At 38.9% G+C, this 12,066-nt stretch overlaps 1 protein-coding gene across 3 annotated transcripts in view; it reads left to right on the top strand.

Annotated features, from left to right (window-relative positions):
* The window catches only part of ZNF385B (zinc finger protein 385B), a 372,939-nt gene that overhangs the window by 205,164 nt on the left and 155,709 nt on the right, over window positions 1-12,066 (top strand). The window contains exon 1 of one of the 3 annotated variants that reach the window (XM_055398890.2): window positions 8,328-8,414. The exons of the other annotated variants lie outside the window; for them this stretch is intronic. The gene's annotated coding sequence lies outside the window, so the exon portion shown is untranslated. Of the gene's footprint in view, window positions 1-8,327; window positions 8,415-12,066 lie in introns of those variants that run through there. 3 annotated transcript variants of the gene reach the window in all.

The following is a 12,066-nucleotide window of genomic DNA, read 5'->3' as shown; positions in this document are numbered from 1 at the left end:
TTTAAAAAAACAGAATCAGCAATATAAAAATGTTATCATACATAGATTTAGAAACTTTATGTACAACTTACGTTAGAAGTCAGAAAATTGTTTATTCCATACCTGTTTTCTAGTTTCATAAAGGCATAAAAATGGCAACCCTAGATAATAACCAAGACTTTTATACATAAAATGAATATTTTATTATTGCTTTGGGATAGTTTCAGAATTTACTTATTGAACTTCAAAATCTTTTTCTTGCTTTATCCAGACTAAAACCTAACCCTTCCTCAGCACAAAGTTATCAAATGAGCTGGCAGCATCCTCAAACCTAAATGTAGTTTCTAAATGTTGCCAAAGAATTATACCCAGAATCCCTAATGCTCTCAAAGGACCATAACACTGTGCTGTTTTATCTTGTGTATTCAAAGAAAATAGTGCTGACTGGAATACCCAAGTGGGTTATATGCCTTCATTCATCCAAGAATGTCTGTGTTTATAATTTACCTTCACCTTGTCATTTATTTTTTTCTTTCTATCCACATACAGTCATGAATCTTTTGAGAAACTTAGCTGCACTTCACCATTTCCTTCTCCAGTGGGAGTTTAAATGCTGTTATTATGTAGGGAAAGTGAAAGTTGGAAACATTTTCCCTAAATGGAACGTGGGTCTTTTCTATGAGAGTGGTATAATTCTGAAAACTTTTGTTGGGCATTCTCCACATGCTGGTTTCAGTGAGGGAGAAAGAAAAAGAAATAATACAAGATTGGTTCTTGCCTTCAAGTATCTCCTGGTGTAGTCGTCAGGACTGCTATAAAAACAAGCTGCTGCTGCTAAGTCACTTCAGTCATGTCTGACTCTGTGTGACCCCATAGACGGAAGCCCACCAGGCTCCCCCGTCCCTGGGACTCTCTAGGCAAGAACACTGGAGTGGGTTGCCATTTCCTTCTCCAATGTGTGAAAGTGAAAAGTTAAAGTAAAGTCACTCAGTCGTGTCCGACCCTTAGTGACCCCACGGACTGCAGCCTACCAGGCTGCTCCATCCATGGGATTTTCTAGGCAAGAGTACTGGAGTGGCTTGCCATTGCCTTCTCCGATAAAAAAAAAACAAGCAGCATCCTACAAAACAAGAATTGCAAGATAGTCACTTTAGTTAAGCAATTTAAATGGTTCTACCCCTTTGTAGAACCAACATAAAGAATTATGTTACTGATGCTTTCAATTTAAAGGCATATTCCTGGGCAAAGATTTGAGAGAGAAAATGTTTGATCTAAAAGATATAGAAATAGATACATAATTCACCAGACTCCCATATTCAGATAAATATTTTTCTCATTCAGAGTAGTTACCTAAGGAAGCTATGCAATACTCCTTTGATTAGAACACTTTAATATTTCCTCTGGTTGATTTTTCTTTAATTTCATATTAAAATAATATTTTAAAGAAATGCCACATAGTTTTCAAGTGCTGTGTTTGGTTTCCAGTATGTGGAGTTAGTTTCTTTCTCGAGATAAGTATTAGAGTTCAGATTGGATCTGATATTCCTTGACCCTTAGGTTGGAAGGCATTCATTAGTGACAATGGTTGGGTCTTGCAATAAATCTGGTCTAGGCTGGAAGATTGGCACAAACAAAGACAAATTCTGTTTAGAATTGTTTTCCCTGAAGGTTTCTAATGAACCAGCAAACAGCACAACAAACGTGAGACTGAGACAAAGGTCAGTGCAGACATTTTCTGATGCCTCCCCTTATTCAGAGAGGTCAGGGCAGTCCACACACCATGACGAATCTGCTCAGACAGACCAGGTCAGAACTTCTCTCAGGCTGTGAGGCTAGGAGAAGGATGTTTATCTGTCATGATAGCAGGAATTTCTTCCTGACTTACCATTATTTACTCTTTTTTTACTGAGTCATCTAACAGCTGCCATCAGTCTTCAGAATGGTATTAAATTTCCAAATAGGCCACTTTGCTGAATCCTGTGGTTGATTTAATCACTACTGGGATAGTTGTTTGCGGTTTAATAACTAAGTTGATTCTGTCATCCAAAGTAGTTATTGGGCACCCAGTTTGGAAAAATACTATACTGACATGTAATGACATAATATTTAAATAATATAGAGTCTCCTTTGCTAAGTTACTTCAGTCGTGGCCGACTCTGTGGGACCCCAGACGGCAGCCCACCAGGCTCCCCCGTCCCTGGGATTCTCCAGGCAAGAACACTGGAGTGGGTTGCCATTTCCTTCTCCAATGTGTGAAAGTGAAAAGTGAAAGTGAAGTCGCTCAGTCATGTCTGACTTGTAGCGACCCCATGGACTGCAGCCTACCAGGCTCCTCTGTCCATGGGATTTTCTAGGCAAGAGTACTGGAGTGGCTTGCCTTTGCCTTCTCCGGAGAGTCTCCTTTAATGGAGGTATTTTAACAGAAAAGAAAGTTTAGGTAGGAAACAGTTCCATACAAAACTATAAAAAGTATTCCTATTTTTAATTATTTGGGGAAAATACTAGGTAGAGAAGTTTAAAAAGAATTGCTCTAAGTTCTGCCCATTAGTGTAGCTGTGACTAAGAAATTTTAGGTATTAGTTGAAATCAAACTGATCGCCGAAGAATTGATACTTTTGAACTGTGGTGCTGGAGAAGACTCTTGAGAGTCCCTTGGACTGCAAGGAGATCCAACCAGTCCATTCTAAAGGAGATCAATCCTGGGTGTTCATTGGAAGGACTGATGCTAAAGCTGAAACTCCAATACTTTGGCCACCTCATGTGACGAGTTGACTCAATGGAAAAGAGTCTGATGCTAGGAGAGATTGGGGGTGGGAGGAGACGGGGACGACAGAGAATGAGATGGCTGGATGGCATCACCAACTCGATGGACATGAGTTTGAGTGAACTCTGGGAGTTGGTGATGGACAGGGAGGCCTGGCATGCTGTGATTCATGGGGTCTCAAGGAGTCGGACACGACTGAGCGACTGAACTGAACTGAAACATTTGGATGTTCTGTCTTTGATATGACAGTATGTAATATAAGCTTATCAGGAATTCTCATTTCATTGCTATTAATTTTTGTTATTTTAAATACTTTCCATCCACATGTACTTGGCACTAAGATATATAAAGAAGTGAATCCCTTAGGTTTTTTAAAATCAGAAAATCTGAGTTTAGTCTCAGTTTTGAAATAGCATAGTTTTGAGCAAGTTCCTTACCCTTCCTGGAGCTCAGTTTCTCAATTTATAAAGTGGGTATTTTTGAACCACAAACCAGTTTACCAGTAATTAGATCACTCAAGAGATTCTATAGAAGATAAACAAGACGATTGGTTGGAAAAGTCAAATACCATCTGTTATTCAAAAGGTCTAAATACCTATTTATTCCTGTGGAGGCAGTTGCTAATACAATTGTTAAAACATTCTTTTACTCATTTACTTCCTACCTTTTGTCAAATAATGTGCTACCCCATAATCCAGATAAACAATGATTCCTCATATCTTTTAGAATTCTTCACAACTGTATCCTCAGGAATCATTTCCTTCTTTACACTCTAAATACTAAAGGCATTTAACATAAAAATCTGTTTCTTATACCAATGTGTGCTCACTCACTCATTCTTGTCTGACTCTTTGCAACCCTTTTGCACTATAGCCCTCCAGGTTTCTCTATCCATGGAATTTTCCAGGCAAGAATATCAGAGGGATTGCCATTTCCTCCTCCAGGGGATCATCACGACCCAGGGATTGAACCCATGTCTCTTATGTCTCCTGCATTGCCAGCAGGTTCTTTATTGCTAAGCCATCAGGGAAGCCCTGCTTATAAGTCTTTTTTTTTTTTTGACATAATAAAGATTGTGAACCATAAGAATTAATAAACTCTTTTTAGAAGGATGAACACTAATTCTAAGCCTAATTTTTCAAAGTACCAAACAGCTCAATATTAGAAGATACCAGTTGTTATGCAGACAGAGCCTTAAGTACGTGGAATTCATTATGGCATTTATTACAACTTGATGCTATTTTTACAATCCAAATTCAAAACTATGGTAATGTGTAATATCATGAGCTCCATAGTATAACAACTATTGGCAACTCTCACGAGAAAAATCAGCCAGTACTGCACCCAAGGTGGCATCACCACAGTGGAACAGGTGAGTCAGCCATGGCAGAAGAGGCAGTTGAGTTAGTTGCAGGCATGTCAAGAAAACAAGCTCATTTTAATGGATTTTAGATTTTGTTGTATTTTTAAGATATCTTCTTGAAAGCATTTTGATTTACCGATATTTTGAGTTCTTATAATTTAGATTTATAGAATACCTTCCATCGCAAAGAATCTAATACAGTCTAATACAGAGTCACTTTACTAACTGCATACTAGTTTGCAACAGGGTAATACTGCAGTTACCATGGTAACTACATTATAACTCTTTTCACTAACTTGGATATTTTTTTTAAGATTCTCTCTTGGTACTGACATTTTCAATGCTTGAGCTCTAGTGAAGATGATTTTTACCTTTTTACACTGTGAAAAGTTGAATTAATTTTTTCAAAGGGTTTTGTACTTGTTGAATTTTTTTGTATCAGGATACTTAAATTTAGAACTTGCTGGTCAAATCAAGAAAAAAAGGCTCATGGGGGACTTCCCTGATAGTCTAGTGGCTAAGATGCCAGGCTCCCAATGCAGGAGGCCCAGGTTCTATCCCTGGTCCGGGAACTGGGTCCTACATGCCACAACTAGGAGTTCGCATGCCCCAACTACAGCTCCCACATGCTGCCATGAAGATCCTTAGTGCCACAACTAACACCTCGCACAGCCAAATAAACACATAAGTATTTTTTAAAAGGCTTATGAAGCAATAATGTTATCTAGTTTTCCCCCTACGTGTAAGACACAAACCTGATATTTACCTCATGTTTTTTATGAAAAATTCAGTGTGCCCAAGCCACATTAAAATGCAAAATAAAATGCTGTTGGGATTTAGTTTTTATCAAGAGGACCCATGAAAGACTGGCACAAAAATAGCTGTATATTACTTGTGTGATAAGCTGAGATGAAGTGGCCACAGGAAAAGTAATTGAGGAAACATGAAAGGCTCATAGAAGCTTATTTTCAAGAGTATAGTACTGACTTTTGCAAGATAACTGTGAAAGATACAGATCGACTTTGCATTTTCTGTCATCAGCATCATATTAAGCCATGCCCATATCCAACATAGGTGCTAATGTATACATTTTATCTGTAAAATACACAGAGTAGTACATACTGTATAGGTACTAACTACTACTGAACTATGTTAGTGTCGCTACGCCGTTTAAGATAAGATGACGCACTGAACCCACAATAAAAATACTAAGCACCAGATGTGGTTAAAAACACAAGAACCAGGAAAAGTCAAGAACAAAACCCAAGGGAAATAGGATCTTTCTGAAAGGATAGATTAGGGTTTCCCAGGTGGCAGTATTGGTAAAGAACCTGCCTGCCAATGCAGGAGACATAAGAGATGGCGGGTTCAATTCCTGGATCAGGAATATCCCCTGGAGGAGGGCATAACAATCCACTCCAATACTCTTGCCTGGAGAATCCCATGGACAGAGGAACCTGGCAGGTTACAGTCCATAGCATTGCAATGAGTCAGACACGACTGAAGCGACTTAGTACAAAGGGATAGATTCAGTTCAGTTCAGTCGCTCAGTCATGTCCAACTCTTTGCGACCCCATGAATCACAGCAGGCCAGGCCTCCCTGTCCATCACCAACTCCTGGAGTTCACTCAAACTCATGTCCATCGAGTCGGTGATGCCATCCAACCATCTCATTCTCTTTCGTCCCCTTCTCCTCCCACCCCCAAGATACCTGGAAATGGGGTACTGCCATTACAATTAAATGAAAATGAAGAAACAGAATTGAAATTAGGAAGTGGCTGGAGGTTGGAAGAATTTTGAGGAACATGGTAGAAAAAGCTTAGATTACCTTGAACAGACTCTTAGAAATATGGACTTTGAAGATGTTGCCAGTGGGGGTATAGTAGGAAGTAAGAATATATTATTGGGAACTAGAAGACAGGAGATCTTTGTTATATAATGGCAAAGCTCAATGGAATTGTGCCCTTCAGTTACATTAAAAGCTTGTAAAAGTTGAGTTCAGTTCAGTTCAGTCGCTCAGTCGTGTCCGACTCTCCGCGACCCCATGAATCACAGCACGCCAGGCCTCCCTGTCCATCACCAACTCCCGGAGTTCACTCAAACTCATGTCCACAGAGTCGGTGATGCCATCCAGCCATCTCATTCTCTGTCGTCCCCTTCTCCTCCCGTGCCCAACCTTTCCCAGCATCAGAGTCTTTTCCAGTGAGTCAACACGTCGCATGAGGTGGCCAAAATATTGCAGTTTCAGCTTTAGCATCAGTCCTTCCAATGAACACCCAGGATCGACCTAGGTATATCTTATTAAGGAGAATTCCGAGCAAAATGTTGAAGATGTGCCCTGCTTCTTGCTGATTAAAGCAAAATGCAAGAAGAGAGATATAAGTTGAAAGAAGAACTTAAACAAAAAGGAACCAGGGCATGATAATTTGAGATATTCTCATCCTATTCAGATAAAAAAAATGCTATATTAAGAGATTACCTCTGAAAGTATGGCATATTTTTAAAAAGGCCAAAGGTATGGCTATACCACTATATACAACCATCTTTGCTGTAACCTTTGAAAGATGAAAAGATCAGAGTGTTCAGTCATAAGAGATTAACGTTATACATCAATTAAGTTAGAGATCTAGAAATCCCATGGATGGAGGGGCCTGGTAGGCTGTAGTCCATGGGGTCGCGAAGAGTTGGACACGACTGAGCAACTTCACTTTCCCTTTTCACTTTCATGCATTGGAGAAGGAAACGGCAACTCACTCCAGTGTTCTCAGCTGGAGAATCCCAGGGACGGGGGAGCCTGGTGGGCTGCCGTCTATGGGGTCATACAGAGTCAGACATGACTGAAGCGACTTAGCTGCAGCAGCAGAGATCTGTTTGGCCCTCAGTCATCTCAACCAGAGCCAAAGATAGAGAAAGGATTATCTCAAAAAATTCTATGGATGTAGCTTCTTTCTAATGGAGACTATTGCTGTGCCATCCACAAGAAATCCACAACGTTCTTAAGAGAATTATATCAGCACAGACACTACCAATTTGCATGGAAAGAAACAAGAGTATGAAATGAAAAGAGAGTATTGGACTCCAAAATTTTACCTATAGGAAGCAGGTTGATAAGACTACAGTTGCACACATATGCTGCTGTTCATGAAAACGGGAGGATGACTCAGAGGGCAGGACCAGTAATCCAGGTACCAAAACTGAGAGCCTCTAGATAAGAAACTACATCTTGATTCTGGCCTTGTCAGGTCCCAAGCACAGAATCCAGTCAGGCTCACTCAAACTTCTTACCTGTGAAACCATGAGATAATAAGTAAGTGTTGTTTTAAGCCTATAAGTTTGTTGATAATTCGGTATGTAGCAATAGAAACCTAATACAGATATTAATCACTAGATTTTCTAAAAGATCCTAGAGAGTTTAGCTCATATAGTTCAAAAGAGAAAAAAATGGTTCCTAGAGATTTTATGTATACTCCTAAACGTTTACAAAAGATTTGCTCTGGAAATGTCTTTTAAATGCTATATTATCTGTATGGTTTCTATAGAAATGCAGTTTTTAAGCTTTCCAGGAAGTAATAAAGGAAGTTTACACAGCTGTTAAACAACCCACAGTTTCCCACACAGAGGCCTAACTATTTAAACGAAAAGGCCGAGGAAAGTTTTTTTTACTTAAAAAAGCCAAATTCTTTGTTTTGAAAGTAGTAACAAAGATCAGATAGTTAAAGGATGATCTTTCCTTTGAACTGTCCTAATTTCAGATTTAAAATTTTTTTAAATGATAGTTTTTACTTTTTACAATATAAGTTCTCTGTTTAGTGATTAACGCTAAATGAAGATAAAAATCAGGTTATCATTTTTCATTGACATTTATTTTATGCTTGTATAAAATTTGTTTAATTGTGAAATAAATCTGCAGTCTGTGAGTCATTTCTAACTTATAGTAAGAGTTCACCTTTATCACTTGAGACAAGGGCTTTGTATCACAGTTTGAATAAGATATTGTTGTCCTGAGATGAGAGTGCTACTTAACAAGCATGTTTCGGCATCACACCTCCTCTTTATGTGAACTAGCTTCAAAAATAATAATGTCAAAAATAACATCAGCTTACAATGGGCTTGCAGCAATGATGGTAGTTTTAGTAACTGAATCAACCTTAGGCTAAGTGCCAGTAACTGGCTCCAGTCATATTTTAGGATATTATTTTCTGTGACTTACACTCAGAACACTGGGGCTTAGATGTAGGCAGTCATGAAGAAGACTAGAAGCCAGTGGTGGTGAACAACCTCTTCCCTGCTGTACCATACACAAAAAAAGTAGGTATGATAAAGTGTATGTTGATGAGATGCCAATGACTAAATGAGCATAGCTGCCATTGGCGAGCAGTGGACCCTTGACAATAGCTTTGAGCTCTGTTAGTTAATGGAACCTGACAATTAGTCACCTCTTATTCTAATATTTATTCAGATTTATTTGTGTTACTGCCAAATGAAGTTGAAATTAGAATTGCTTAATAACAATAACAAATTAAGCAAAATACTAACCTATACTAGTAGGCAAAGGGCTCAAAAGAAAATAAGAAGTAAGTCATTCAAGCAGCAAAGTGACTTTTTTTTTAACCTTTACTTTCTTCTAGTAAATGGTCTTATTTTCTTTGATCGTTTTGTCCTTTTTTTGGCAGCTTTTTCTTTTCAAAGTTGAAAGAAATACATCTGGTTGTTTTACTTCCACCCCTCCCTTTCCCATCATCACTTATATGATGTGGTAGTGGAAATTATATTTGGAGAATATGACAACTACACATGTGCTCTTTAACTTAATGATATTAGAAAGATGTTGAAGGGAGATTGCTATAACTAGGGTGATCATTTATCCCAGTTTGCTTAGGACAGTCCCAGTCTATGCCTATTAATAGCCTCTCCTTTCATTCTCAAAACTCTCCTGGTTTAAATGGTAAATTACATAGTCACTCTAGCTATAACTAAGCTGGGCTAAAGGATGGTATAGAAAAATGTATGAACTTAATAGTTGAAATTTTGGTAGGACCAAGTTATTAATAACAGCAAGGACAGAGTTGCCTTTCTTGGCACTGGGGTCTCTGTGTCCTCTAGAGAACTTTGTCATCTTTTAGGAGTGTTTTCAAGTATTTAAGCATTTTTTTCTTGCTTATATGCGGGAAAAATGAACTACCCAGGTTCTTATAGAATTATAATAAATGAGAGGATATTTTTCCATTCAATAATTTTAAAAATATTCCTACCAAAAATTCTTATTAAAATTATATTTTAGAAATATAAATGGAGTTTTAGTAAAATTAAATCATGGATTTGAAAAAAATTAGAGGACACTATTGTTGCTGATAATGTGGAGTGAAGAAAAAGTGTTTAAATACAAAATATTTAAAATGCTACAGCAAACAGTAAAATTAATAGAGTGGTGTCTTTTTCAGATAGTTTAATATTCTTTGTCATATATAATTTTTGAAGGCTATTTTTGTTATGTTTCAGTGTTTATTATAGTTTAAAGAAAATACTTCTTATCCAAGATAGGGCTTTCATTCCTACTAATAGCAAATAACTCATTTTTTATCATAATTTATAGTAACATTTTGGAGAAATTTAATTGAACCCAGACAAGTTGTATCCTTTGTCTCTCCTTCTAATGATAACTATTTATAGTGAGTTGAATAAATAAAGCTTACTGCAAAGAGGTGATTTTAGAATCCCCATGTTGGTTGCAACAGACAGTATTCCCATTTGAAGATTCACCGTGTTTACTTACAATATACTTAGTATAAGGTTTTAGGGATTTTTGAGAGGGCATTAGAGTCTGCTACCAACAAAAAATGAAGACATAGAGGAGTGAAATATCTGGTGATTAGACTGCCAAAACCCTTCCATAAGAAGTTTAGACATACAACTTTCAGTTAGAGCCAACATACTTTCAGTTTAACGTTTTGTTACCTTGTTAATAATTAATGTAATGCAACAACCCATTCTGGACCATGAAATTCAGTTCAGTTCAGTTCAGTCGTTCAGTCGTGTCCGACTCTCCGCGACCCCATGAATCACAGCACACCAGGCCTCTCTGTCCATCACCAACTCCCGGAGTACACTCAAACCCATGTCCACAGAGTCGGTGATGCCATCCAGCCATCTCATTCTCCGTCGTCCCCTTCTCCTCCCGCCCCCAACCTTTCCCAGCATCAGAGTCTTTTCCAGTGAGTCAACCCGTCGCATGAGGTGGCCAAAGTATTGCAGTTTCAGCTTTAGCATCAGTCCTTCCAATGAACATCCAGGATTGATCTCCTTTAGAATGGACTGGTTGGATCTCCTTGCAGTCTAAGGGACTCTCAAGAGTCTTCTCCAACACCACAGTTCAAAAGCATCGATTCTTCGGTGATCAGCCTTCTTCACAGTCCAACTCTCACATCCATACATGACCACGGGAAAAACCATAGCCTTGACTAGACGGACCTTTGTTGGCAAAGTAATGTCCCTGCTTTTTAATATACTATCAAGGTTGGTCATAACTTTCCTTCCAAGGAGCAAGCGTCTTTTAATTTCCTGGCTGCAATCAGCATCTGCAGTGATTTTGGAGCCCAAAAAAATAAAGTCTGACACTGTTTCCACTGTTTTTCCATCTATTTTGCATGAAGTGATGGGACCAGATGCCATGATCTTTGTTTTCTGAATGTTGAGCTTCAAGCCAACCTTTTCACTTTTCTCTTTCACTTTCATCAAGAGGCTTTTGAGTTCCTCTTCACTTTCTGCCATAAGGGTAGTGTCATCTGCATATCTGAGGTTATTGATATTTCTCCTGGCAATCTTGATTCCAGCTTGTGCTTCTTCCAGCCCAGCGTTCCTCATGATGTACTCTGCATATAAGTTAAATAAGCAAGGTGACAATATACAACCTTGACGTACACCTTTTCCTATTTGGAACCAGTCTGTGGTTCCATGTCCAGTTCTGACTGTTGCTTCCTGACCTGTATACAGGTTTCTCAAGAGGCAGGTCAGGTGGTCTGGGATTGCCATCTCTTTCAGAATGTTCCACAGTTTATTGTGATCCACACAGTCAAAAGCTTTGGCATAGTCAATGAAGCAGAAATAGATGTTTTTCTGAAACTCTCTTGCTTTCTCTATGATCCAGCGGATGTTGGCAATTTGATCTCTGGTGCCTCTGCCTTTTCTAAAACCTGCTTGAACATCTGGGAGTTCACAGTTTACATACTGCTGAAGCCTGGCTTGGAGAATTTTGAGCATGACTTTACTAGCGTGTGAGATGAGTGCAATTGTGCGGTAGTTTGAGCATTCTTTGGCATTGCCTTTCTTTGGGATTGGAATGAAGACTGACCTCTTCCAGTCCTGTGGCCACTGCTGAGTTTTCCAAATCTGCTGGCATATTGAGTGCAGCACTTTCACAGCATCATCTTTCAAGACTTGAAATAGCTCAACTGGAATTCCATCACCTCCACTAGCTTTGTTCGTCGTGATGCTTTCTAAGGCCCACTTGACTTCACATTCCAAGATGTATGGGAACGGCAAACCACTTCAGTATACTTGCCTTGAGAACCCCATGAACAGTAACAAAGGGCAAAATGATAGGATACTGAATGAGGAATTCCCCAGGTCGGTAGGTGCCCAGTATGCTACTGGAGCTCAGTGGAGAAATAACTCTAGAAGGAATAAAGGGATGGAGCAAAAGCAAAACCAATACCCAGTTGTGGATGTGACCGGTGATAGAAGCAAGGTCCGGTGCTGTAAAGAGCAATATTGCATAGAAACCTGGAATGTTAGGTCCATGAATCAAGGCAAATTGGAAGTGGTCAAACAGGAGATGGCAAGAGTGAACGTCGACATTCTAGGAATCAGTGAATTAAAATGGACTGGAATGGGTGAATTTAACTCGGATGACCATTATATCTACTACTGTGGGCAGGAATCCCTTAGAAGAAATGGAGTAGCC

This window comes from Moschus berezovskii, chromosome 2, assembly GCF_049115385.1.
Source record: "Moschus berezovskii isolate FMDL1 chromosome 2, NW_MosBer_1.0, whole genome shotgun sequence".
NCBI classification, from domain to species: domain Eukaryota; kingdom Metazoa; phylum Chordata; class Mammalia; order Artiodactyla; family Moschidae; genus Moschus; species Moschus berezovskii.
Note: the sequence above shows the minus strand (reverse complement) of the source record. Positions and strands in the feature narration are given on the sequence as shown.